This window comes from Phyllobates terribilis, unplaced genomic scaffold (assembly GCF_046119375.1).
Source record: "Phyllobates terribilis strain yellow unplaced genomic scaffold, ASM4611937v1 Scaffold_658__1_contigs__length_872986, whole genome shotgun sequence".
Lineage (NCBI taxonomy): Eukaryota > Metazoa > Chordata > Amphibia > Anura > Dendrobatidae > Phyllobates > Phyllobates terribilis.
The window spans coordinates 17,629-44,263 of record NW_027363418.1 but is presented as its reverse complement, the minus strand read 5'-3'; the positions used below and the strand labels follow the sequence as shown (position 1 = coordinate 44,263).

General features: G+C 47.1%; 11 non-coding genes and 4 pseudogenes across 11 annotated transcripts; all 15 read left to right on the top strand.

Annotated features, from left to right (window-relative positions):
- The first annotated feature begins 4,314 nt into the window (after positions 1–4,314).
- LOC141235403 (U2 spliceosomal RNA) lies at positions 4,315–4,519 on the top strand (annotated as a pseudogene).
- A 1,115-nt stretch (positions 4,520–5,634) lies between these two features.
- On the top strand, positions 5,635–5,766 carry LOC141235410 (U2 spliceosomal RNA; annotated as a pseudogene).
- Positions 5,767–6,691: 925 nt separating this feature from the next.
- LOC141235400 (U2 spliceosomal RNA) lies at positions 6,692–6,887 on the top strand. Its single transcript, XR_012301225.1, has one exon. It is a non-coding gene; the product is annotated as a U2 spliceosomal RNA (small nuclear RNA).
- A 1,115-nt stretch (positions 6,888–8,002) lies between these two features.
- Positions 8,003–8,193, top strand: LOC141235384 (U2 spliceosomal RNA). The gene has a single exon (XR_012301209.1). It is a non-coding gene; the product is annotated as a U2 spliceosomal RNA (small nuclear RNA).
- A 1,115-nt stretch (positions 8,194–9,308) lies between these two features.
- On the top strand, positions 9,309–9,499 carry LOC141235383 (U2 spliceosomal RNA). Its single transcript, XR_012301208.1, has one exon. It is a non-coding gene; the product is annotated as a U2 spliceosomal RNA (small nuclear RNA).
- A 1,115-nt stretch (positions 9,500–10,614) lies between these two features.
- Positions 10,615–10,805, top strand: LOC141235374 (U2 spliceosomal RNA). The gene has a single exon (XR_012301200.1). It is a non-coding gene; the product is annotated as a U2 spliceosomal RNA (small nuclear RNA).
- Positions 10,806–11,920: 1,115 nt separating this feature from the next.
- On the top strand, positions 11,921–11,998 carry LOC141235411 (U2 spliceosomal RNA; annotated as a pseudogene).
- Positions 11,999–17,562: 5,564 nt separating this feature from the next.
- LOC141235399 (U2 spliceosomal RNA) lies at positions 17,563–17,753 on the top strand. Its single transcript, XR_012301224.1, has one exon. It is a non-coding gene; the product is annotated as a U2 spliceosomal RNA (small nuclear RNA).
- Positions 17,754–18,868: 1,115 nt separating this feature from the next.
- LOC141235412 (U2 spliceosomal RNA) lies at positions 18,869–18,984 on the top strand (annotated as a pseudogene).
- Positions 18,985–19,508: 524 nt separating this feature from the next.
- Positions 19,509–19,690, top strand: LOC141235398 (U2 spliceosomal RNA). The gene has a single exon (XR_012301223.1). It is a non-coding gene; the product is annotated as a U2 spliceosomal RNA (small nuclear RNA).
- A 1,115-nt stretch (positions 19,691–20,805) lies between these two features.
- On the top strand, positions 20,806–20,996 carry LOC141235382 (U2 spliceosomal RNA). The gene has a single exon (XR_012301207.1). It is a non-coding gene; the product is annotated as a U2 spliceosomal RNA (small nuclear RNA).
- Positions 20,997–22,111: 1,115 nt separating this feature from the next.
- LOC141235381 (U2 spliceosomal RNA) lies at positions 22,112–22,302 on the top strand. The gene has a single exon (XR_012301206.1). It is a non-coding gene; the product is annotated as a U2 spliceosomal RNA (small nuclear RNA).
- Positions 22,303–23,417: 1,115 nt separating this feature from the next.
- Positions 23,418–23,608, top strand: LOC141235379 (U2 spliceosomal RNA). The gene has a single exon (XR_012301205.1). It is a non-coding gene; the product is annotated as a U2 spliceosomal RNA (small nuclear RNA).
- A 1,115-nt stretch (positions 23,609–24,723) lies between these two features.
- Positions 24,724–24,914, top strand: LOC141235378 (U2 spliceosomal RNA). The gene has a single exon (XR_012301204.1). It is a non-coding gene; the product is annotated as a U2 spliceosomal RNA (small nuclear RNA).
- A 1,115-nt stretch (positions 24,915–26,029) lies between these two features.
- LOC141235393 (U2 spliceosomal RNA) lies at positions 26,030–26,220 on the top strand. Its single transcript, XR_012301218.1, has one exon. It is a non-coding gene; the product is annotated as a U2 spliceosomal RNA (small nuclear RNA).
- Positions 26,221–26,635: the final 415 nt, after the last annotated feature.

The following is a 26,635-nucleotide window of genomic DNA, read 5'->3' as shown; positions in this document are numbered from 1 at the left end:
TGGAAGAGACTCTGGATATCTGTTTTTTCCCGAGGCGCCATTGTTCTGCAGGAGATGCAACATGTTCGGGCATATCCAGGATTTTTGCAAGCAATTGCCAAACTGTAGAAAGTGCAACAAGTACGGTCATCTGGCGAAGGATTGTTCCAACCCGGTGGTATGTGATGCCTGCGGGGAGGAAGGACATGTGATTCGGGATTGTAAGGCTAAAGTCAAGCCTAGGTCCTTCTCCGAAGTGACCAAAGGTAAGCCTACTGTCCCTGCTGTTGCCCCACAGGTGACTACTGCAGAGATCAATGCTGAGACGGAGCCCCCTGAGGTTGAAGATCTGGTGGGTGAGGCCCAGAACCTGTTGGACCCTCCGGCCCCTGCTGGGCCAGGTATGGAGATCTCCGAGTTGGATGTGGACCTCCCTCATCAGTCCGAAATATGTGGTGAGGGTGACATGGATGTGTCTCTAGCTCGAACCCCTGCATTGTCCTGGGGTGCTACAGACGAAGAGGTGGCCAGGGATGGTGGCCAAGGAGACTTTACTTCTGGGAGGTCTTTTGATGATGATGATACTCCTGAACTGGCCAATAAAAAACCCAGACGAGAGTACTCACCTGCCAGCGGAGGGTGCGACAGTCCTGCAAGTGACCGCATTTACCCGCAGGATGTCTTCTCCCCTGATGCTCCTTACCTTGGCATCCCTGAGAGCATCAACACCTTTGGGGTGCTTTCCCAGTCTGATGATAATGGATGAGTATGGTGTGATCAACATTGAGTCATGTATTTCTTTTCATTAATTAATGTCTTGCCAATCTGGTTGGGATGTAGTGTCCCTAAATGTAAGGCAGATCAGATCTAAAATCAGAAGAACAACTGTTCTGGACTACCTGAAACATTTAGGTGCTGATGTTTTTTGCCTTCAGGAGTGTGGGATTCAGGATGCTCCTTGTGACAAAGACTGGCCTTACGGACAGCATATCTGGTCAAGGTCTAATCATAATAAAAATGATGGGGTGGGGATATTAGTTGGGAATAAAGAAATCTCTATTGATAGTTATATTGTGGTGGAGGTGGGCCGATGTTTAATTGCATTTTTGAGTTATAGAGGGTGGCGGGTCAGAATTATTAATTTATATTGCCCTACAGGGAAGGAAGAGCGGCTTGCTCTTCTTGAAAAATTAAGTTTTTTTCTTCCAGGGAAATCTCCCACTATTTTTGTTGGGGACGTTAATTGTGTCACAGAAGGAAAGTGTGACATAACAGGAAAGAAATTGTCCCATTTAATTTGTGATTTTTCCTTTTTAGATGCAGCAGTTGTTGTTCTTGGCATGCCACCACCGCCGACATACCATGCTGACCGTGGTGAGATTCATTCCAGAATTGATTTAATGTTATTTTCTAAAAATATGGTATGTTTGGATTTTTCTCAACAAAAGGTACCTTTTTCGGACCATGAATGTTTGAGAGGCGTGTTTTGTGCGAATGGTGACCAAGTGTATGGCGGTGGGGTATGGAAGTTGAATGCAAGGCTGTTAGAGGATGATGAGGTGATGAATGAGTTTAATGTAAAGTATGAAAGATGGAGAATGCGTAAGAAGGATTTTGTGTGTGTTCTTGACTGGTGGGACTGGGTGAAAGTGCAATTTAAAACTTTCTTCAAAAAGTGGGGCTATAGAAAAGCTGCCAGATATAGGAATAGGTTTAATGACCTTAATAGACGGATTGACTGGTTGAGAAAGTGTGTTGCAAGTGGTTTGGAGATGTCTGATCAACTTACTGAGGCTAAGAATGAATTGAAGCGTGTGTTGGATGAGAAAGGAAAGGAAATTATATATCGTACTAAAATTGAGCACCTGGAGAAAAATGAGAAGTGTACGAGGTTCTTTTTTAAAAAAATGAATGGTAGGAAGACTGATATGAATGAAGTTGTGAATGAAAGTGGAACCAACTGTATGGGTGAGGATGTGCTGAAAGAAGTGAATAGGTTTTATAGCAAGTTGTATGATGAGAAATGGATTGACTCTGGGCTTGTGTCATATGTTCTGAATGGTGTGGAGAAAAAACTTGATTCTGAGGAGCGTGATCTATTGTGTGAGGATGTAGTTCTGGATGAAGTGAAGAATGTGGTGTGGAGTGCTAAAAAGAGTAAGACTCCTGGGAAAGATGGTATACCTGTAGAGTTGTATGTGAAAGCATGGGAAGTTTTGGGAACAGATTTGACTGAGGTATGTAAGTATATGTGGGTGAATGGTAGGTTGTGTGAATCAATGAAAGAAGGAGTGGTTGTGCTTGTGTATAAAAAGGGTGAGAGGAAACGTTTGGAAAACTGGAGACCAATAACACTGCTGAATTCGGATTATAAGGTCTACAGTAAGTTACTGGCAAATCGTATGCGTGAAGTGATTGGTAGTGTTGTGGAGGAGGACCAAGTATGTGCAGTGCCTGGAAGAAGTATGAGTGATAACTTGTTATTGTTGAGAGATATGATTGGGGATTGCAAGGATAGAAAGCAGAAATGTATGACTTTAGCTATTGATTTTGAGAAGGCGTTTGACAGGGTTTCGCATGTGTTTTTGTTTAAAGTACTGGAAAGAATGGGGTTTCCTAGAGAATTTGTGAATTGTGTAAAATCATTGTATGATTGTGTGTCAAGTGAGTTCTTGGTTAATGGGTGGCTGTGTGACAAAGTGAAGATTAGGTCAGGAGTAAGGCAGGGGTGTCCTATGTCCCCCGTCTTATTTGTATGTGTAATAGAAACATTGTTATGTTTGATTAGACGGGATAAAATGATGAGAGGTTTGTTGGTGCCTGGTAGTGGTGGTAAGCATGTGAAAGTGTTAGGTTATATGGATGATGTTGTGGTTGTGAGTGAAAGTATGGCTTCTTTGAATAGAATTAAATTGCTTTTGGATTTTTTTGTTGGTGCGTCTGGTTTTAGGGTAAATTGGAATAAATGTAGTTTTAAATGTTTTGGAGATAGTAGTATTCGTATGGATGGTGTAAAGTGTGAAGAGGGTGCAATCAAGATTTTGGGCGTATTATTTAATGATGACTTAAAAGGGAATGAAAGTTGGGAAGAGTGTGGTATGCGGGTTGAACGTAAATTGAATTTTTGGCGAATGAGAGAATTGACTCTGCGTGGTAAGGTGTTAATTATCAAAGCAGTGATTCTCCCTATCCTGCTTTATGTGGCGACTGTTTTTCCTTCTCCTTACAGGAAAATTAAGAGAATAGAGAAGTTGGTATTCACATTCCTGTGGTGTAGTAAGATGGAGAAGTTGAAGCGGGAGAGCCTTTTTAAGGCTTGTCAGCATGGTGGGCTGGCCTTTCCCAATATTGAAGTTTTTTTAGGCCTTAATTATATTAAGACTGTGGTTATTTTGCTGGGTAAAGGCAATAAAGGTGCTTTTATGGCTAATTATTCTGCTGGATGGATGTTGTATGGGTTATGCTGGAGGAAGAGAGATGCGAGTGTGCCTGTGGCCTTTAAGTGTCCTGTTTGGTATGAGGTGATTGAGAAATTTGTGAGAAAGCATGATTTGTTGAGTGTGGGAATGAATGATTTTAGAATGACCAAGAATGTGGTGAAAAGAATGAGTGCAAATGAGGTAGAGTGTAATATTGTTGGGCTGAGAGGGAATGAGGTTTCAGATGCATGGAAGAAGTTAGATACGTATGGGATGTCAAACAAACAGAAGGATGTGGTGTGGATGACTTTACATAATATTTTACCTGTGAGAGAAGTGCAGAAGAAAAGAGAGTTGATAAGAACAGATGTGTGTCCGAGAGTGGGATGTGGTGGTTGTGAGACTGTCAGGCATGTTATGTGGGATTGTGAGTACGCGTACAGTGTGTGGAAGTGTGTAGGTGGATTGTGTAAGGGTTTAGCAGGCGTGAATTTTGTGGATTGGCGTGTGGCGATGTTTGGAATTGGTGCGTGTAGTCGGTCTAAAGATAGAATTTTATGGTTGATAATGGCTTGTGTGATGGAGAGTTTGTGGGATGCAAGGAACCTTGGACTTTTCAAAAGGAAATCTTTATCAGTGAATGAATGTGTTAGACTTATTCTTTCAAGACTATACCTGATATATAAGTTGGACAGCAGAGGCGGTGGTGGCACAGATGCCGAAGGGATTTGGAAATTTAAAAAGTGGCATTACCTTATCAAATACCAGTGATTTTTTTCTTTGTGATTCCTTGAAGTTTCTGCATTTGTGTTACGTAAAGGATGTTCCCTTGTGATTATATTTCGTCTTATACTACTGCTAAATAAATAGAACCATGATGATGAGAAGTTTTAAGTAGCAAATTTTGGAGAAATTCATACTGTTTGCTAAAAAACTAAACTGAATGGTTTAAAAAAAAAAAAAAAAAATCTGTTCTTATCAGTTTAATATCTGATACGTCCCCTATCTGGGGACCATATATTAAATGGATTTTTAGAACAGGGAGATGGAAAAAGAGCTTGCTCTGTCCACTCCACGCATTGACCTGGTATTGCAGTATCTCCAGGACCGGTGCACCCCTTCTTTAATGCAGTTTCTAAAATCAGAAAGAATTGAATTCAATGTTTTTTGTTCATTTTGCTTGTTTGTCGAATTTTGGGATGGACTCTTTGGCTTTGCTTTTCTTCTCCTCATTGGATTTTTCATGTTCAAAGTTGCAGAAGCCAGATTACAAGCTCATTTTGGTTCAACTTCAGCAACTGTGCATTGCATTGCCATGTAATGTGATGCAATGCTATCTTTCTAGCTCTCCCTTTTTACTTCCTTTTGGATAAACAGACATATTAGGCAAGCATTTTGGAGCTTTCACCTAAATAACTACAGGTGGTGAGATAAGCTGCACAATATAATTGATCTTTCAGTATATTGTTGCACACACACCATCTATTTAGCAAATGCCCTTGTTATCAACAGCAGCCTTTTAAACTCACCTGAGCTAACAGGTATGTGCGCTGGTTACTCTGCTGCGCTTAAAATTTCTTTTTTGGTTTGCTACAATGCCTTTTCTGAAACGTTGTCTCCTTCTGCTGGAACACTGACTTCTTTCATTTAATGCCTGCAGACTATAAAAGAGAACCCAACCCAAAAAGTTTGGTTGATTAGTCTGTGGCATTCTGTTAAACTGTTGCTTATGGCGGTCTCTGTGAGCTTCTCAGCGACATTCAGCCAGCCAGGTATCCTGCCTGCAGTAGATGGAATGTGGCAATGGAACGCTGGCTGCGCGTGTCATAATAGGCTCTGAGCCTTTATATACCTGTGCACAGCAGCAGCCACCTTCAGTCTGCTGCTGGACAGCCAGCAGCAGCAGCAGCAGGAGAGGTATGTAATCAGGAGCCCTCCTGCTAAGGGTAGACAGCTGCTCGTTCCACCCCACCCCCCGCCTTAATTGGTTCTCCTCCCTTCCAACGGTGTTGAGGCGGGTGGGAACAGCAGGGGGTGAAGGTGCTGTGTTTAAAGAGGTGGAGTTATGCAGATCTAAAACGCGTGGATTGCAGCAGCAGCAAGCCGAAAAGTGCAGGCATGTAAGGGATCTAGAGGTTGACAACATGTCTTCTTAACGGGAGTCCAGGAGCTCATCTCCACAAATGGACTTTTCAGGATCCTTGGGTGGCTCCGTAGTTTGAAACCAATTCTGGTTATCGCTTCTCGGCCTTTTGGCTAAGATCAAGTGTAGTATCTGTTCTGAATGGCTCCGCGGGCAGGTCCATGTCTCGCTTCTTCCTGCTTCCTCTTTGGAGGCGACTCGGCTGGGACAAGTGGGACAGCTCCTTCCCCTACAACTGGACGACGCCATGGTTCTACGGAGACGTCGTTCGATTTGTGGGGGAGCATCAACTGGAGGGACTCAAGCCCGACTTGTGGAAGCCCAAAACTATCCACAAGCTAATCAGAGCCAAGGATGACGTGGAGAACATCACAGGACTTCACCAGGACACGCTGGAGACTGTGTGGACAAATGTGTCGTCTGACAGGCTGACCAACGGGCACAAGGACTTGTCGTGGATGGCGATTCAGGGCGGACTGCCCGTCCGGTCATTCATGCATGCCCGGAACCTGTGCAAGACCCGGTACTGCCCAAGGTGCCCCTTCGTGGAGGAAACATCTTTGCACACTTTTTGGGACTGCGGATTTGCACAGCGCCTATTGACTGCACTTGAGGACGACCTGAGGAACTCTGTCCCCAGGGCGAGCCTATCGCACCATTCTGTGCTTTACGGACTCTTCCCTGGGGTTCATACCGTCGGAGCCATCCAGGAGGCTTGGCGCCTTATGAACTGCTTCAAGGATGCCGTTTGGGTCGCCAGGAACCGGCTCATCTTGAGGAGGGAGAGGATGTCCATCCAGGACTGCCGCAGGCTGATCCACAGCCTGCTCAGAGACTATTCCATCATGGACGGTCCGGAGGACGAGGACGAGGACTAAACCCCTCCTCCCCCTCTCCCCTTATGTGTCTTGTCTTTCAATAAAGCTTCGGGCCTGTGATTTTCCCCTCCCCATCCCCTTTTTCTCAATCCCCATCCCTTATCACGGTTCGTCGTACTGTATTGATTGACATGCTTTTTCTTTCAGATTGAGTGTTTTGTGTAGCATAGGGGTGTGATGTGTCTAGTTAGTGCGTCGTATCCTCATGCTATGTAAATATGATGTAGAATTCTGTGTGTACTGGGCTGCGGCACTGTACACTGTCTGTTAACTTATTTTTTGTGCTAATAAAAGATATATTCAATCAAAAAAAAATCTGTTCTTATCAGTTTAATATCTGATACGTCCCCTATCTGGGGACCATATATTAAATGGATTTTTAGAACAGGGAGATGGAAAAAGAGCTTGCTCTGTCCACTCCACGCATTGACCTGGTATTGCAGTATCTCCAGGACCGGTGCACCCCTTCTTTAATGCAGTTTCTAAAATCAGAAAGAATTGAATTCAATGTTTTTTGTTCATTTTGCTTGTTTGTCGGATTTTGGGATGGACTCTTTGGCTTTGCTTTTCTTCTCCTCATTGGATTTTTCATGTTCAAAGTTGCAGAAGCCAGATTACAAGCTCATTTTGGTTCAACTTCAGCAACTGTGCATTGCATTGCCATGTAATGTGATGCAATGCTATCTTTCTAGCTCTCCCTTTTTACTTCCTTTTGGATAAACAGACATATTAGGCAAGCATTTTGGAGCTTTCACCTAAATAACTACAGGTGGTGAGATAAGCTGCACAATATAATTGACCTTTCAGTATATTGTTGCACACACACCATCTATTTAGCAAATGCCCTTGTTATCAACAGCAGCCTTTTAAACTCACCTGAGCTAACAGGTATGTGCGCTGGTTACTCTGCTGCGCTTAAAATTTCTTTTTTGGTTTGCTACAATGCCTTTTCTGAAACGTTGTCTCCTTCTGCTGGAACACTGACTTCTTTCATTTAATGCCTGCAGACTATAAAAGAGAACCCAACCCAAAAAGTTTGGTTGATTAGTCTGTGGCATTCTGTTAAACTGTTGCTTATGGCGGTCTCTGTGAGCTTCTCAGCGACATTCAGCCAGCCAGGTATCCTGCCTGCAGTAGATGGAATGTGGCAATGGAACGCTGGCTGCGCGTGTCATAATAGGCTCTGAGCCTTTATATACCTGTGCACAGCAGCAGCCACCTTCAGTCTGCTGCTGGACAGCCAGCAGCAGCAGCAGCAGGAGAGGTATGTAATCAGGAGCCCTCCTGCTAAGGGTAGACAGCTGCTCGTTCCACCCCACCCCCCGCCTTAATTGGTTCTCCTCCCTTCCAACGGTGTTGAGGCGGGTGGGAACAGCAGGGGGTGAAGGTGCTGTGTTTAAAGAGGTGGAGTTATGCAGATCTAAAACGCGTGGATTGCAGCAGCAGCAAGCCGAAAAGTGCAGGCATGTAAGGGATCTAGAGGTTGACAACATGTCTTCTTAACGGGAGTCCAGGAGCTCATCTCCACAAATGGACTTTTCAGGATCCTTGGGTGGCTCCGTAGTTTGAAACCAATTCTGGTTATCGCTTCTCGGCCTTTTGGCTAAGATCAAGTGTAGTATCTGTTCTTATCAGTTTAATATCTGATACGTCCCCTATCTGGGGACCATATATTAAATGGATTTTTAGAACAGGGAGATGGAAAAAGAGCTTGCTCTGTCCACTCCACGCATTGACCTGGTATTGCAGTATCTCCAGGACCGGTGCACCCCTTCTTTAATGCAGTTTCTAAAATCAGAAAGAATTGAATTCAATGTTTTTTGTTCATTTTGCTTGTTTGTCGGATTTTGGGATGGACTCTTTGGCTTTGCTTTTCTTCTCCTCATTGGATTTTTCATGTTCAAAGTTGCAGAAGCCAGATTACAAGCTCATTTTGGTTCAACTTCAGCAACTGTGCATTGCATTGCCATGTAATGTGATGCAATGCTATCTTTCTAGCTCTCCCTTTTTACTTCCTTTTGGATAAACAGACATATTAGGCAAGCATTTTGGAGCTTTCACCTAAATAACTACAGGTGGTGAGATAAGCTGCACAATATAATTGACCTTTCAGTATATTGTTGCACACACACCATCTATTTAGCAAATGCCCTTGTTATCAACAGCAGCCTTTTAAACTCACCTGAGCTAACAGGTATGTGCGCTGGTTACTCTGCTGCGCTTAAAATTTCTTTTTTGGTTTGCTACAATGCCTTTTCTGAAACGTTGTCTCCTTCTGCTGGAACACTGACTTCTTTCATTTAATGCCTGCAGACTATAAAAGAGAACCCAACCCAAAAAGTTTGGTTGATTAGTCTGTGGCATTCTGTTAAACTGTTGCTTATGGCGGTCTCTGTGAGCTTCTCAGCGACATTCAGCCAGCCAGGTATCCTGCCTGCAGTAGATGGAATGTGGCAATGGAACGCTGGCTGCGCGTGTCATAATAGGCTCTGAGCCTTTATATACCTGTGCACAGCAGCAGCCACCTTCAGTCTGCTGCTGGACAGCCAGCAGCAGCAGCAGCAGGAGAGGTATGTAATCAGGAGCCCTCCTGCTAAGGGTAGACAGCTGCTCGTTCCACCCCACCCCCCGCCTTAATTGGTTCTCCTCCCTTCCAACGGTGTTGAGGCGGGTGGGAACAGCAGGGGGTGAAGGTGCTGTGTTTAAAGAGGTGGAGTTATGCAGATCTAAAACGCGTGGATTGCAGCAGCAGCAAGCCGAAAAGTGCAGGCATGTAAGGGATCTAGAGGTTGACAACATGTCTTCTTAACGGGAGTCCAGGAGCTCATCTCCACAAATGGACTTTTCAGGATCCTTGGGTGGCTCCGTAGTTTGAAACCAATTCTGGTTATCGCTTCTCGGCCTTTTGGCTAAGATCAAGTGTAGTATCTGTTCTTATCAGTTTAATATCTGATACGTCCCCTATCTGGGGACCATATATTAAATGGATTTTTAGAACAGGGAGATGGAAAAAGAGCTTGCTCTGTCCACTCCACGCATTGACCTGGTATTGCAGTATCTCCAGGACCGGTGCACCCCTTCTTTAATGCAGTTTCTAAAATCAGAAAGAATTGAATTCAATGTTTTTTGTTCATTTTGCTTGTTTGTCGGATTTTGGGATGGACTCTTTGGCTTTGCTTTTCTTCTCCTCATTGGATTTTTCATGTTCAAAGTTGCAGAAGCCAGATTACAAGCTCATTTTGGTTCAACTTCAGCAACTGTGCATTGCATTGCCATGTAATGTGATGCAATGCTATCTTTCTAGCTCTCCCTTTTTACTTCCTTTTGGATAAACAGACATATTAGGCAAGCATTTTGGAGCTTTCACCTAAATAACTACAGGTGGTGAGATAAGCTGCACAATATAATTGACCTTTCAGTATATTGTTGCACACACACCATCTATTTAGCAAATGCCCTTGTTATCAACAGCAGCCTTTTAAACTCACCTGAGCTAACAGGTATGTGCGCTGGTTACTCTGCTGCGCTTAAAATTTCTTTTTTGGTTTGCTACAATGCCTTTTCTGAAACGTTGTCTCCTTCTGCTGGAACACTGACTTCTTTCATTTAATGCCTGCAGACTATAAAAGAGAACCCAACCCAAAAAGTTTGGTTGATTAGTCTGTGGCATTCTGTTAAACTGTTGCTTATGGCGGTCTCTGTGAGCTTCTCAGCGACATTCAGCCAGCCAGGTATCCTGCCTGCAGTAGATGGAATGTGGCAATGGAACGCTGGCTGCGCATGTCATAATAGGCTCTGAGCCTTTATATACCTGTGCACAGCAGCAGCCACCTTCAGTCTGCTGCTGGACAGCCAGCAGCAGCAGCAGCAGGAGAGGTATGTAATCAGGAGCCCTCCTGCTAAGGGTAGACAGCTGCTCGTTCCACCCCACCCCCCGCCTTAATTGGTTCTCCTCCCTTCCAACGGTGTTGAGGCGGGTGGGAACAGCAGGGGGTGAAGGTGCTGTGTTTAAAGAGGTGGAGTTATGCAGATCTAAAACGCGTGGATTGCAGCAGCAGCAAGCCGAAAAGTGCAGGCATGTAAGGGATCTAGAGGTTGACAACATGTCTTCTTAACGGGAGTCCAGGAGCTCATCTCCACAAATGGACTTTTCAGGATCCTTGGGTGGCTCCGTAGTTTGAAACCAATTCTGGTTATCGCTTCTCGGCCTTTTGGCTAAGATCAAGTGTAGTATCTGTTCTTATCAGTTTAATATCTGATACGTCCCCTATCTGGGGACCATATATTAAATGGATTTTTAGAACAGGGAGATGGAAAAAGAGCTTGCTCTGTCCACTCCACGCATTGACCTGGTATTGCAGTATCTCCAGGACCAGTGCACCCCTTCTTTAATGCAGTTTCTAAAATCAGAAAGAATTGAATTCAATGTTTTTTGTTCATTTTGCTTGTTTGTCGGATTTTGGGATGGACTCTTTGGCTTTGCTTTTCTTCTCCTCATTGGATTTTTCATGTTCAAAGTTGCAGAAGCCAGATTACAAGCTCATTTTGGTTCAACTTCAGCAACTGTGCATTGCATTGCCATGTAATGTGATGCAATGCTATCTTTCTAGCTCTCCCTTTTTACTTCCTTTTGGATAAACAGACATATTAGGCAAGCATTTTGGAGCTTTCACCTAAATAACTACAGGTGGTGAGATAAGCTGCACAATATAATTGACCTTTCAGTATATTGTTGCACACACACCATCTATTTAGCAAATGCCCTTGTTATCAACAGCAGCCTTTTAAACTCACCTGAGCTAACAGGTATGTGCGCTGGTTACTCTGCTGCGCTTAAAATTTCTTTTTTGGTTTGCTACAATGCCTTTTCTGAAACGTTGTCTCCTTCTGCTGGAACACTGACTTCTTTCATTTAATGCCTGCAGACTATAAAAGAGAACCCAACCCAAAAAGTTTGGTTGATTAGTCTGTGGCATTCTGTTAAACTGTTGCTTATGGCGGTCTCTGTGAGCTTCTCAGCGACATTCAGCCAGCCAGGTATCCTGCCTGCAGTAGATGGAATGTGGCAATGGAACGCTGGCTGCGCGTGTCATAATAGGCTCTGAGCCTTTATATACCTGTGCACAGCAGCAGCCACCTTCAGTCTGCTGCTGGACAGCCAGCAGCAGCAGCAGCAGGAGAGGTATGTAATCAGGAGCCCTCCTGCTAAGGGTAGACAGCTGCTCGTTCCACCCCACCCCCCGCCTTAATTGGTTCTCCTCCCTTCCAACGGTGTTGAGGCGGGTGGGAACAGCAGGGGGTGAAGGTGCTGTGTTTAAAGAGGTGGAGTTATGCAGATCTAAAACGCGTGGATTGCAGCAGCAGCAAGCCGAAAAGTGCAGGCATGTAAGGGATCTAGAGGTTGACAACATGTCTTCTTAACGGGAGTCCAGGAGCTCATCTCCACAAATGGACTTTTCAGGATCCTTGGGTGGCTCCGTAGTTTGAAACCAATTCTGGTTATCGCTTCTCGGCCTTTTGGCTAAGATCAAGTGTAGTATCTGTTCTTTTAAGAACACAAGAGCTACGATCTACACTTGACGAGAGCGATCGAACTCGGAAGGAGAAGAGCTTCGGAGCCCAGCTGACATCAGAGAACGAAGGCGGATATCGGTGGGAGGAAGAAGCTGTAAAGAATCCAGAAGAAGACGAAGACTCGGAGAAGAATCGGGCTGTCCTGTGGAATCTTCGAGGAAGAAAATCATCGAGACAAAGACCTTTCGGGGAATTTGTCCAGAACACGACGGGAGAAGAATCTGCATAGCTCCACCCATTCCGGGAAGAGTTCCAGATCCAGCTCCAAGAAGTAACTGCAGGAGGAAAGCCATGGCAAGCGCTGCGAGGAAGGCCGAAAAGAAGAGCCTGGAGCTGGGGACAGCCAGGAGGGCCCAGCCAGGAGCCGATTCTGACCCCAAGGACTCTGCCTCCACGACTGGCCAGCAGAAGGGACCCCAGAAGCCCCGCCACGAAGCTCCAGCCCTGGAGCCATGGATGCGGCAGACGGTGGCCCTGAAGCTGAAGGAAGTGGATGGGAGGGTGCCGGACATGTCCTCGGACGTGTTCTGCCAGAAGATGCTGCTGGATCGAGGCTTCTCCAGGTCGGACACCCTCAGCATCCAGACCTTCTTGACGGGGATCTTCTTCGTCACCTTCGCCACTGTGAACACCTGCAGGAGGTTCTGGGAAATGGTAAGCGCAAAAGGACCGGATAATTCTTTCTCTGCCTTTACAGGTAGCTGCCCTATCCAGAGGGATGAAAGGAGGATCACGGTCTCCATGCGCAACCCGCACACCCCAGGCCAAGACATCTGTACCTTCCTGAGACGCTTCTGTTTGGTTGTGAAGGAACCCTCTCACATCCTGAATGGACTCGGCTTCTGGACAGGTAAGTGGTCGGTGACCGTTAGACTTCACAGGGACCTGGCGTACTCAGACGGACTTCGGCACCTGCCCCCGACATTCTCCCTGGGCAACTCCTACGGCCTCATCTATTACCCGGACATGCCGCGGAACTGCAGGAGATGCGGCAAGAACGGCCACGAGATGAAGGACTGCAAGGAGGATGCCTGCAGGATTTGTCGAGTGACGGGACACAGCTCGAAGGACTGCCCGAAGAAGACGTCCTGCAACCTGTGTGGGCTGGCGGCTCATCTGTACAAGGATTGCCCCAGGCGTGAGAGATCCTGGGCATCGGTGGTTGCGACGACCCCAGCTACGGAGGACAAGGCCCCGACGACCAGGCCTGTGAAGGTCAAGGACGCGACGACCAAGGCCCCAGCGGCCAAGGCCGAGACGACCAAGGCCAAAGCGGTCAAGGAGTCGGTGGCCAAAGCCCCAGCGACGGTCCCAGCAGCTCCGAAGCAGAAGAAAAAGTCAAAGGAGGGTAAGAGTTCTGTCACCCCTCTCTCGATCCCTCCCCCTGCCACCCCCGTCCAATCCCCCCCCACCCCGGCCACCCCTGATGAGGATTCCACTTCCTCTTCCTCCTTCCCCTACTCCTCAGCAGGTGTCCTTTCCCCTGCCCCGGCAGCCACTCTCCCTCCCCAGACCATGGTAGCGGTGGAATTAACCTTTCCTCCACCCGCCGCTATCTATTCCGAGGAGGATTTTCCCCTTCTTGTCTCCCCAGTTCCAACCCGGGGAAAGAGGAAGGTGGAGGACAGCCCTGCTACTGAATCCTCCAAAAAGAAGATTCTGGATTTCGTAGGCGAAAAGGAGGATACCCTCCCTGAGCCAGAAGAGATGGAGCACATGGTTGAGACCCTGGTGGCCGAGCCAGAAGAGGAGGAACTGGTGGTCGCCGAGATTGAGGCCGCGCTGCTTGACCAGATGGAGGAAGAGGGCCTGCTGGTGATCCCGTCACCAGCAGTCAACACCGACGAGGGACCACCCGACCGGAGTGGTAACTAAGGTGTATTGCCTGCGCTAACTTTTTCTTTTTTCCCTACATGATGGCTAATATTAACTTATTTTCCATTAATGTCAGGAGCATCAAGGACAAGTTCAGACGTCAGACTATTTATGCCTTCCTTACTTCCCAGTTGTGTGATGTTTATATGTTGCAGGAATGTTCCCTTCCCTCCTCTAGGTCCTTCAAACATCTGGCCAGGGAGTGGTCCCACGGTCCATCCTACTGGTCCGGTGGGGGTGACTGCAAGTCTGCGGGGGTCGCAATTCTGATCAGGGGGGGCGCATTCACGCTTGAGTCCGTCCAGGAGCTCATCTGCGGCAGGGCTCTTGTTGTAGATGGCAACTGGGCGGGAGAACCTGTCAGGTTCATCAACGTGTATGCGTCCCCACTGAAGAATGAGCGTTTGGAGCTTTTCCAGACCCTGCGGCTTCAGCTTGCCACCACCAGGACCTTAGTGATGGCCGGGGATTTCAACTGCCCCATCGAGGAGGACGGTCGTAGTTCTGGCACATCTGCCAAGTTGGACATCACGTCCAAGCTGCTCATCGAGATGGTAACCGAGGCCTCTCTTCAGGACGTGGTGGGCTCCATGGGGAGAGGCTCCACGAACTATTCGTGGAGCCGACCCGATGGCTCACTCCGCTCCAGGATTGACTTTGTGTTCACCTCTCGGGCAGTCAGGCAGAGTAGGCACTCGATGGTCTCCTGCTTCTTCTCCGACCACAGAGCCATTCACTTACAAGGTGTCCTCGGCGACGGTTTTCCGTCCGGCCCCGGCTCCTGGAAGCTGAATTGTGCTCTGCTGGCTCAGGATGAAGTCGTGGAGGAGCTGAGAGCAGCCTACGCAATGTGGCAGTCCTACAAGGGTAGCTTCCAAACAGTCTCTGATTGGTGGGAATATGTTAAACTTGAGTTTCGCTGTTTCTTTCAGGCCAAGGGTCGACAACAGGAGTGTGAGAAGAGGAGGGACTTCAGAGGGCTGCAGCGCGAGCTGCGGTCGCTGCAGGACCTTCTTCACTGCGGCTGGGACGTGAGGGAGGAGCTGGAGGAGACCAAGAAGAGCCTGAAAAGGCACTTTGAGGAGGAGTCCAAGCGAATCATCTTCCGTTCCAAAGTGGAGAATCTGGAGAAGGGTGAGAAATGTAACTCATTCTTTTTCAGGAAACTTCATGCCGGTCACACGCCCCTGAACGAGCTGCGAGACGAGAGCGGAAACATGCGACGTGGGAAGGAGGACGTGATGAGGGTCGTCAGCGACTTCTACAGCGAACTCTACTCCCACAAGACTACCGACCCCGACGCTGCTGATAAGTTCCTGTCAGGTATCACTAACCATCTTGATCCTGCAGGCACGGCAGCCTTGGACAAACCTCTGATGGTGGGCGAATTGCTCTCTGCCGCTAAATCCTTTAGGACCGGCAGGACCCCGGGCAGTGATGGTCTTCCAGCGGAGCTCTATGTAGCGCTGGGAGACCTCATCTGTCCGGACCTGTTGGACCTGTACGAGGAGATGGTGGTGGAGGGTAGAATGCCTCCATCTTTGAGGGAAGGAATGGTCACGATCCTGTACAAGCGGAAGGGAGAGAGGTGCGACCTGAGGAATTGGCGTCCCATCACTCTGCTCAACGTGGACTACAAGATCCTGGCCAAGACGATGGCGACACGACTTAAGACGGTCATCGGACGGATCATCCACCCGGACCAGACCTGCGGCATCCCTGGACGTCGCATCGCAGACAGCCTCGCTCTCGTGCGGGACACGGTCGAGTACATCAAGGTCCGCCGCGCACACGCGGCCCTGGTCTCCTTGGATCAGGAGAAGGCCTTCGACCGGGTTTCCCACGAGTTCATGGGCCGAGCTCTGCACCAGTTAGGTTTGGGTAACATGTTTTGTTCGTATGTCCGTCTGATGTATTTTGATATCCACAGCTCGGTGTTGGTGAACGGCTGGAAGACTGACCCCTTCCCTGTCCTCTCTGGGGTCAGACAAGGCTGCCCTCTATCACCTCTTCTTTTTGTTTGTGTTATAGAACTCTTCGCAGAGGCTATCCGGCAGAATGGAGAGATCAGAGGGATCACCGCACCGGGTCCGGGACGACACGAGGTCAAGTGCTCGCTCTACATGGACGACGTCACCGTCTTCTGCGCTGATCGTGGTTCAGTCGACGCCCTCGTCCAGACGTGTGAGAGGTTCGGCCGGGCTTCAGGGGCCAAAGTCAACTGCAGGAAGTCGGAAGCCATGCTCTTCGGGGATTGGCAGCCGGCCTCCTCCGCCCCCTTCCCCTTCAACATTCAACCGGATTTCCTCAAGGTGCTGGGAGTCTGGTTCGGGAAGGAAGGAGCGGCCCTCAAGTCCTGGCAAGAACGCTTGGCCAAGGTGAAGCAACGGATCGGACTCTGGAGCCTCAGACACCTCACTTGTGAGGGTAAGGCACTCGTCCTGCGTAATGAGGTCCTGCCCGTCTTGCAGTACACGGCGCAGGCCTGGCCCCCACACGTCACTGTGTGCAGGGCCATTACCAGGACAGTGTTTCACTTTGTCTGGGGATCCAAGATGGACAGAGTCAGGCGGGCCGTCATGTACAAGGAGCCTCGCAAGGGTGGGAAGGGCGCTCCAGATATCCCCACCCTCCTGCGATCCTCTTTTGTGTGTGATTGTGTCCGCCGGACTTTGCAAGTCAAGAATGGCTCCGCGGGCAGGTCCATGTCTCGCTTCTTCCTGCTTCCTCTTTAGAGGCGACTCGGCTGGGACAAGTGGGACAGCTCCTTCCCCTACAACTGGACGATGCCATGGTTCTACGGAGACGTCGTTCGATTTGTGGGGGAGCATCAACTGGAGGGACTCAAGCCCGACTTGTGGAAGCCCAAAACTATCCACAAGCTAATCAGAGCCAAGGATGACGTGGAGAACATCACAGGACTTCACCAGGACACGCTGGAGACTGTGTGGACAAATGTGTCGTCTGACAGGCTGACCAACGGGCACAAGGACTTGTCGTGGATGGCGATTCAGGGCGGACTGCCCGTCCGGTCATTCATGCATGCCCGGAACCTGTGCAAGACCCGGTACTGCCCAAGGTGCCCCTTCGTGGAGGAAACATCTTTGCACACTTTTTGGGACTGCGGATTTGCACAGCGCCTATTGACTGCACTTGAGGACGACCTGAGGAACTCTGTCCCCAGGGCGAGCCTATCGCACCATTCTGTGCTTTACGGACTCTTCCCTGGGGTTCATACCGTCGGAGCCATCCAGGAGGCTTGGCGCCTTATGAACTGCTTCAAGGATGCCGTTTGGGTCGCCAGGAACCGGCTCATCTTGAGGAGGGAGAGGATGTCCATCCAGGACTGCCGCAGGCTGATCCACAGCCTGCTCAGAGACTATTCCATCATGGACGGTCCGGAGGACGAGGACGAGGACTAAACCCCTCCTCCCCCTCTCCCCTTATGTGTCTTGTCTTTCAATAAAGCTTCGGGCCTGTGATTTTCCCCTCCCCATCCCCTTTTTCCCAATCCCCATCCCTTATCACGGTTCGTCGTACTGTATTGATTGACATGCTTTTTCTTTCAGATTGAGTGTTTTGTGTAGCATAGGGGTGTGATGTGTCTAGTTAGTGCGTCGTATCCTCATGCTATGTAAATATGATGTAGAATTCTGTGTGTACTGGGCTGCGGCACTGTACACGGTCTGTTAACTTATTTTTTGTGCTAATAAAAGATATATTCAATCAAAATCTGTTCTTATCAGTTTAATATCTGATACGTCCCCTATCTGGGGACCATATATTAAATGGATTTTTAGAACAGGGAGATGGAAAAAGAGCTTGCTCTGTCCACTCCACGCATTGACCTGGTATTGCAGTATCTCCAGGACCGGTGCACCCCTTCTTTAATGCAGTTTCTAAAATCAGAAAGAATTGAATTCAATGTTTTTTGTTCATTTTGCTTGTTTGTCGGATTTTGGGATGGACTCTTTGGCTTTGCTTTTCTTCTCCTCATTGGATTTTTCATGTTCAAAGTTGCAGAAGCCAGATTACAAGCTCATTTTGGTTCAACTTCAGCAACTGTGCATTGCATTGCCATGTAATGTGATGCAATGCTATCTTTCTAGCTCTCCCTTTTTACTTCCTTTTGGATAAACAGACATATTAGGCAAGCATTTTGGAGCTTTCACCTAAATAACTACAGGTGGTGAGATAAGCTGCACAATATAATTGACCTTTCAGTATATTGTTGCACACACACCATCTATTTAGCAAATGCCCTTGTTATCAACAGCAGCCTTTTAAACTCACCTGAGCTAACAGGTATGTGCGCTGGTTACTCTGCTGCGCTTAAAATTTCTTTTTTGGTTTGCTACAATGCCTTTTCTGAAACGTTGTCTCCTTCTGCTGGAACACTGACTTCTTTCATTTAATGCCTGCAGACTATAAAAGAGAACCCAACCCAAAAAGTTTGGCTGATTAGTCTGTGGCATTCTGTTAAACTGTTGCTTATGGCGGTCTCTGTGAGCTTCTCAGCGACATTCAGCCAGCCAGGTATCCTGCCTGCAGTAGATGGAATGTGGCAATGGAACGCTGGCTGCGCGTGTCATAATAGGCTCTGAGCCTTTATATACCTGTGCACAGCAGCAGCCACCTTCAGTCTGCTGCTGGACAGCCAGCAGCAGCAGCAGCAGGAGAGGTATGTAATCAGGAGCCCTCCTGCTAAGGGTAGACAGCTGCTCGTTCCACCCCACCCCCCGCCTTAATTGGTTCTCCTCCCTTCCAACGGTGTTGAGGCGGGTGGGAACAGCAGGGGGTGAAGGTGCTGTGTTTAAAGAGGTGGAGTTATGCAGATCTAAAACGCGTGGATTGCAGCAGCAGCAAGCCGAAAAGTGCAGGCATGTAAGGGATCTAGAGGTTGACAACATGTCTTCTTAACGGGAGTCCAGGAGCTCATCTCCACAAATGGACTTTTCAGGATCCTTGGGTGGCTCCGTAGTTTGAAACCAATTCTGGTTATCGCTTCTCGGCCTTTTGGCTAAGATCAAGTGTAGTATCTTTTGAAAAGGCAGTTTTGTCCTTGGGCTGCCCTAGTAAATTGATGCATATTACACACTGGTTTGGTGCACTTGTTAGTACGCCAGGTGGCTCATAGAGTTATCTGATGGAAAACATGGCCCTCCAGGATCGAAGTCACTAGGCTGGGTAAGTGTGAGGGCTTTGGAGCAATGTGCCCCAGGAGTAGGCGCCCTGGTGGGAGTCCAAGCTTACTGGGACTGGGAACCCCAGAAAGACTTGGCTTCGTAGCACGCCGCACCTTTGCCAATCATACTTTCTGAGCAACCCCCCCTATTCCTGGCCTCCGGGCTAGGAAGGGGAATTTTTATAAACCCGGTCGGAGGTCCGGTCAGCTTTGGGCTGAGAAACCAACACAGGCTCCAGCTCCACTAGGGTGGCAGCCTAGATGGAAGCTGGGAGCACGAAAACGGCTCTTCTCCGGCTTCGGCTAGGGAGAGCATCGGAGATCCCTGACCCTCGCTGTGGCCTTCTGGCTCGGAGGGATGGGGATGGTTTATTGGGGACCCTCTTCTCCGGGAAGGGTCCACATGAATCCTCGCCTCGTGCGCTGTTTTGGTGTGACTTCGGTCACATTTTTCAGTGCCTTGGATGCAGCTTCAATCAAAAAATCTGTTCTTATCAGTTTAATATCTGATACGTCCCCTATCTGGGGACCATATATTAAATGGATTTTTAGAACAGGGAGATGGAAAAAGAGCTTGCTCTGTCCACTCCACGCATTGACCTGGTATTGCAGTATCTCCAGGACCGGTGCACCCCTTCTTTAATGCAGTTTCTAAAATCAGAAAGAATTGAATTCAATGTTTTTTGTTCATTTTGCTTGTTTGTCGGATTTTGGGATGGACTCTTTGGCTTTGCTTTTCTTCTCCTCATTGGATTTTTCATGTTCAAAGTTGCAGAAGCCAGATTACAAGCTCATTTTGGTTCAACTTCAGCAACTGTGCATTGCATTGCCATGTAATGTGATGCAATGCTATCTTTCTAGCTCTCCCTTTTTACTTCCTTTTGGATAAACAGACATATTAGGCAAGCATTTTGGAGCTTTCACCTAAATAACTACAGGTGGTGAGATAAGCTGCACAATATAATTTACCTTTCAGTATATTGTTGCACACACACCATCTATTTAGCAAATGCCCTTGTTATCAACAGCAGCCTTTTAAACTCACCTGAGCTAACAGGTATGTGCGCTGGTTACTCTGCTGCGCTTAAAATTTCTTTTTTGGTTTGCTACAATGCCTTTTCTGAAACGTTGTCTCCTTCTGCTGGAACACTGACTTCTTTCATTTAATGCCTGCAGACTATAAAAGAGAACCCAACCCAAAAAGTTTGGTTGATTAGTCTGTGGCATTCTGTTAAACTGTTGCTTATGGCGGTCTCTGTGAGCTTCTCAGCGACATTCAGCCAGCCAGGTATCCTGCCTGCAGTAGATGGAATGTGGCAATGGAACGCTGGCTGCGCGTGTCATAATAGGCTCTGAGCCTTTATATACCTGTGCACAGCAGCAGCCACCTTCAGTCTGCTGCTGGACAGCCAGCAGCAGCAGCAGCAGGAGAGGTATGTAATCAGGAGCCCTCCTGCTAAGGGTAGACAGCTGCTCGTTCCACCCCACCCCCCGCCTTAATTGGTTCTCCTCCCTTCCAACGGTGTTGAGGCGGGTGGGAACAGCAGGGGGTGAAGGTGCTGTGTTTAAAGAGGTGGAGTTATGCAGATCTAAAACGCGTGGATTGCAGCAGCAGCAAGCCGAAAAGTGCAGGCATGTAAGGGATCTAGAGGTTGACAACATGTCTTCTTAACGGGAGTCCAGGAGCTCATCTCCACAAATGGACTTTTCAGGATCCTTGGGTGGCTCCGTAGTTTGAAACCAATTCTGGTTATCGCTTCTCGGCCTTTTGGCTAAGATCAAGTGTAGTATCTGTTCTTATCAGTTTAATATCTGATACGTCCCCTATCTGGGGACCATATATTAAATGGATTTTTAGAACAGGGAGATGGAAAAAGAGCTTGCTCTGTCCACTCCACGCATTGACCTGGTATTGCAGTATCTCCAGGACCGGTGCACCCCTTCTTTAATGCAGTTTCTAAAATCAGAAAGAATTGAATTCATTGTTTTTTGTTCATTTTGCTTGTTTGTCGGATTTTGGGATGGACTCTTTGGCTTTGCTTTTCTTCTCCTCATTGGATTTTTCATGTTCAAAGTTGCAGAAGCCAGATTACAAGCTCATTTTGGTTCAACTTCAGCAACTGTGCATTGCATTGCCATGTAATGTGATGCAATGCTATCTTTCTAGCTCTCCCTTTTTACTTCCTTTTGGATAAACAGACATATTAGGCAAGCATTTTGGAGCTTTCACCTAAATAACTACAGGTGGTGAGATAAGCTGCACAATATAATTGACCTTTCAGTATATTGTTGCACACACACCATCTATTTAGCAAATGCCCTTGTTATCAACAGCAGCCTTTTAAACTCACCTGAGCTAACAGGTATGTGCGCTGGTTACTCTGCTGCGCTTAAAATTTCTTTTTTGGTTTGCTACAATGCCTTTTCTGAAACGTTGTCTCCTTCTGCTGGAACACTGACTTCTTTCATTTAATGCCTGCAGACTATAAAAGAGAACCCAACCCAAAAAGTTTGGTTGATTAGTCTGTGGCATTCTGTTAAACTGTTGCTTATGGCGGTCTCTGTGAGCTTCTCAGCGACATTCAGCCAGCCAGGTATCCTGCCTGCAGTAGATGGAATGTGGCAATGGAACGCTGGCTGCGCGTGTCATAATAGGCTCTGAGCCTTTATATACCTGTGCACAGCAGCAGCCACCTTCAGTCTGCTGCTGGACAGCCAGCAGCAGCAGCAGCAGGAGAGGTATGTAATCAGGAGCCCTCCTGCTAAGGGTAGACAGCTGCTCGTTCCACCCCACCCCCCGCCTTAATTGGTTCTCCTCCCTTCCAACGGTGTTGAGGCGGGTGGGAACAGCAGGGGGTGAAGGTGCTGTGTTTAAAGAGGTGGAGTTATGCAGATCTAAAACGCGTGGATTGCAGCAGCAGCAAGCCGAAAAGTGCAGGCATGTAAGGGATCTAGAGGTTGACAACATGTCTTCTTAACGGGAGTCCAGGAGCTCATCTCCACAAATGGACTTTTCAGGATCCTTGGGTGGCTCCGTAGTTTGAAACCAATTCTGGTTATCGCTTCTCGGCCTTTTGGCTAAGATCAAGTGTAGTATCTGTTCTTATCAGTTTAATATCTGATACGTCCCCTATCTGGGGACCATATATTAAATGGATTTTTAGAACAGGGAGATGGAAAAAGAGCTTGCTCTGTCCACTCCACGCATTGACCTGGTATTGCAGTATCTCCAGGACCGGTGCACCCCTTCTTTAATGCAGTTTCTAAAATCAGAAAGAATTGAATTCAATGTTTTTTGTTCATTTTGCTTGTTTGTCGGATTTTGGGATGGACTCTTTGGCTTTGCTTTTCTTCTCCTCATTGGATTTTTCATGTTCAAAGTTGCAGAAGCCAGATTACAAGCTCATTTTGGTTCAACTTCAGCAACTGTGCATTGCATTGCCATGTAATGTGATGCAATGCTATCTTTCTAGCTCTCCCTTTTTACTTCCTTTTGGATAAACAGACATATTAGGCAAGCATTTTGGAGCTTTCACCTAAATAACTACAGGTGGTGAGATAAGCTGCACAATATAATTTACCTTTCAGTATATTGTTGCACACACACCATCTATTTAGCAAATGCCCTTGTTATCAACAGCAGCCTTTTAAACTCACCTGAGCTAACAGGTATGTGCGCTGGTTACTCTGCTGCGCTTAAAATTTCTTTTTTGGTTTGCTACAATGCCTTTTCTGAAACGTTGTCTCCTTCTGCTGGAACACTGACTTCTTTCATTTAATGCCTGCAGACTATAAAAGAGAACCCAACCCAAAAAGTTTGGTTGATTAGTCTGTGGCATTCTGTTAAACTGTTGCTTATGGCGGTCTCTGTGAGCTTCTCAGCGACATTCAGCCAGCCAGGTATCCTGCCTGCAGTAGATGGAATGTGGCAATGGAACGCTGACTGCGCGTGTCATAATAGGCTCTGAGCCTTTATATACCTGTGCACAGCAGCAGCCACCTTCAGTCTGCTGCTGGACAGCCAGCAGCAGCAGCAGCAGGAGAGGTATGTAATCAGGAGCCCTCCTGCTAAGGGTAGACAGCTGCTCGTTCCACCCCACCCCCCGCCTTAATTGGTTCTCCTCCCTTCCAACGGTGTTGAGGCGGGTGGGAACAGCAGGGGGTGAAGGTGCTGTGTTTAAAGAGGTGGAGTTATGCAGATCTAAAACGCGTGGATTGCAGCAGCAGCAAGCCGAAAAGTGCAGGCATGTAAGGGATCTAGAGGTTGACAACATGTCTTCTTAACGGGAGTCCAGGAGCTCATCTCCACAAATGGACTTTTCAGGATCCTTGGGTGGCTCCGTAGTTTGAAACCAATTCTGGTTATCGCTTCTCGGCCTTTTGGCTAAGATCAAGTGTAGTATCTGTTCTTATCAGTTTAATATCTGATACGTCCCCTATCTGGGGACCATATATTAAATGGATTTTTAGAACAGGGAGATGGAAAAAGAGCTTGCTCTGTCCACTCCACGCATTGACCTGGTATTGCAGTATCTCCAGGACCGGTGCACCCCTTCTTTAATGCAGTTTCTAAAATCAGAAAGAATTGAATTCAATGTTTTTTGTTCATTTTGCTTGTTTGTCGGATTTTGGGATGGACTCTTTGGCTTTGCTTTTCTTCTCCTCATTGGATTTTTCATGTTCAAAGTTGCAGAAGCCAGATTACAAGCTCATTTTGGTTCAATTTCAGCAACTGTGCATTGCATTGCCATGTAATGTGATGCAATGCTATCTTTCTAGCTCTCCCTTTTTACTTCCTTTTGGATAAACAGACATATTAGGCAAGCATTTTGGAGCTTTCACCTAAATAACTACAGGTGGTGAGATAAGCTGCACAATATAATTGACCTTTCAGTATATTGTTGCACACACACCATCTATTTAGCAAATGCCCTTGTTATCAACAGCAGCCTTTTAAACTCACCTGAGCTAACAGGTATGTGCGCTGGTTACTCTGCTGCGCTTAAAATTTCTTTTTTGGTTTGCTACAATGCCTTTTCTGAAACGTTGTCTCCTTCTGCTGGAACACTGACTTCTTTCATTTAATGCCTGCAGACTATAAAAGAGAACCCAACCCAAAAAGTTTGGTTGATTAGTCTGTGGCATTCTGTTAAACTGTTGCTTATGGCGGTCTCTGTGAGCTTCTCAGCGACATTCAGCCAGCCAGGTATCCTGCCTGCAGTAGATGGAATGTGGCAATGGAACGCTGGCTGCGCGTGTCATAATAGGCTCTGAGCCTTTATATACCTGTGCACAGCAGCAGCCACCTTCAGTCTGCTGCTGGACAGCCAGCAGCAGCAGCAGCAGGAGAGGTATGTAATCAGGAGCCCTCCTGCTAAGGGTAGACAGCTGCTCGTTCCACCCCACCCCCCGCCTTAATTGGTTCTCCTCCCTTCCAACGGTGTTGAGGCGGGTGGGAACAGCAGGGGGTGAAGGTGCTGTGTTTAAAGAGGTGGAGTTATGCAGATCTAAAACGCGTGGATTGCAGCAGCAGCAAGCCGAAAAGTGCAGGCATGTAAGGGATCTAGAGGTTGACAACATGTCTTCTTAACGGGAGTCCAGGAGCTCATCTCCACAAATGGACTTTTCAGGATCCTTGGGTGGCTCCGTAGTTTGAAACCAATTCTGGTTATCGCTTCTCGGCCTTTTGGCTAAGATCAAGTGTAGTATCTGTTCTTATCAGTTTAATATCTGATACGTCCCCTATCTGGGGACCATATATTAAATGGATTTTTAGAACAGGGAGATGGAAAAAGAGCTTGCTCTGTCCACTCCACGCATTGACCTGGTATTGCAGTATCTCCAGGACCGGTGCACCCCTTCTTTAATGCAGTTTCTAAAATCAGAAAGAATTGAATTCAATGTTTTTTGTTCATTTTGCTTGTTTGTCGGATTTTGGGATGGACTCTTTGGCTTTGCTTTTCTTCTCCTCATTGGATTTTTCATGTTCAAAGTTGCAGAAGCCAGATTACAAGCTCATTTTGGTTCAACTTCAGCAACTGTGCATTGCATTGCCATGTAATGTGATGCAATGCTATCTTTCTAGCTCTCCCTTTTTACTTCCTTTTGGATAAACAGACATATTAGGCAAGCATTTTGGAGCTTTCACCTAAATAACTACAGGTGGTGAGATAAGCTGCACAATATAATTGACCTTTCAGTATATTGTTGCACACACACCATCTATTTAGCAAATGCCCTTGTTATCAACAGCAGCCTTTTAAACTCACCTGAGCTAACAGGTATGTGCGCTGGTTACTCTGCTGCGCTTAAAATTTCTTTTTTGGTTTGCTACAATGCCTTTTCTGAAACGTTGTCTCCTTCTGCTGGAACACTGACTTCTTTCATTTAATGCCTGCAGACTATAAAAGAGAACCCAACCCAAAAAGTTTGGTTGATTAGTCTGTGGCATTCTGTTAAACTGTTGCTTATGGCGGTCTCTGTGAGCTTCTCAGCGACATTCAGCCAGCCAGGTATCCTGCCTGCAGTAGATGGAATGTGGCAATGGAACGCTGGCTGCGCGTGTCATAATAGGCTCTGAGCCTTTATATACCTGTGCACAGCAGCAGCCACCTTCAGTCTGCTGCTGGACAGCCAGCAGCAGCAGCAGCAGGAGAGGTATGTAATCAGGAGCCCTCCTGCTAAGGGTAGACAGCTGCTCGTTCCACCCCACCCCCCGCCTTAATTGGTTCTCCTCCCTTCCAACGGTGTTGAGGCGGGTGGGAACAGCAGGGGGTGAAGGTGCTGTGTTTAAAGAGGTGGAGTTATGCAGATCTAAAACGCGTGGATTGCAGCAGCAGCAAGCCGAAAAGTGCAGGCATGTAAGGGATCTAGAGGTTGACAACATGTCTTCTTAACGGGAGTCCAGGAGCTCATCTCCACAAATGGACTTTTCAGGATCCTTGGGTGGCTCCGTAGTTTGAAACCAATTCTGGTTATCGCTTCTCGGCCTTTTGGCTAAGATCAAGTGTAGTATCTGTTCTTATCAGTTTAATATCTGATACGTTCCCTATCTGGGGACCATATATTAAATGGATTTTTAGAACAGGGAGATGGAAAAAGAGCTTGCTCTGTCCACTCCATGCATTGACCTGGTATTGCAGTATCTCCAGGACCGGTGCACCCCTTCTTTAATGCAGTTTCTAAAATCAGAAAGAATTGAATTCAATGTTTTTTGTTCATTTTGCTTGTTTGTCGGATTTTGGGATGGACTCTTTGGCTTTGCTTTTCTTCTCCTCATTGGATTTTTCATGTTCAAAGTTGCAGAAGCCAGATTACAAGCTCATTTTGGTTCAACTTCAGCAACTGTGCATTGCATTGCCATGTAATGTGATGCAATGCTATCTTTCTAGCTCTCCCTTTTTACTTCCTTTTGGATAAACAGACATATTAGGCAAGCATTTTGGAGCTTTCACCTAAATAACTACAGGTGGTGAGATAAGCTGCACAATATAATTGACCTTTCAGTATATTGTTGCACACACACCATCTATTTAGCAAATGCCCTTGTTATCAACAGCAGCCTTTTAAACTCACCTGAGCT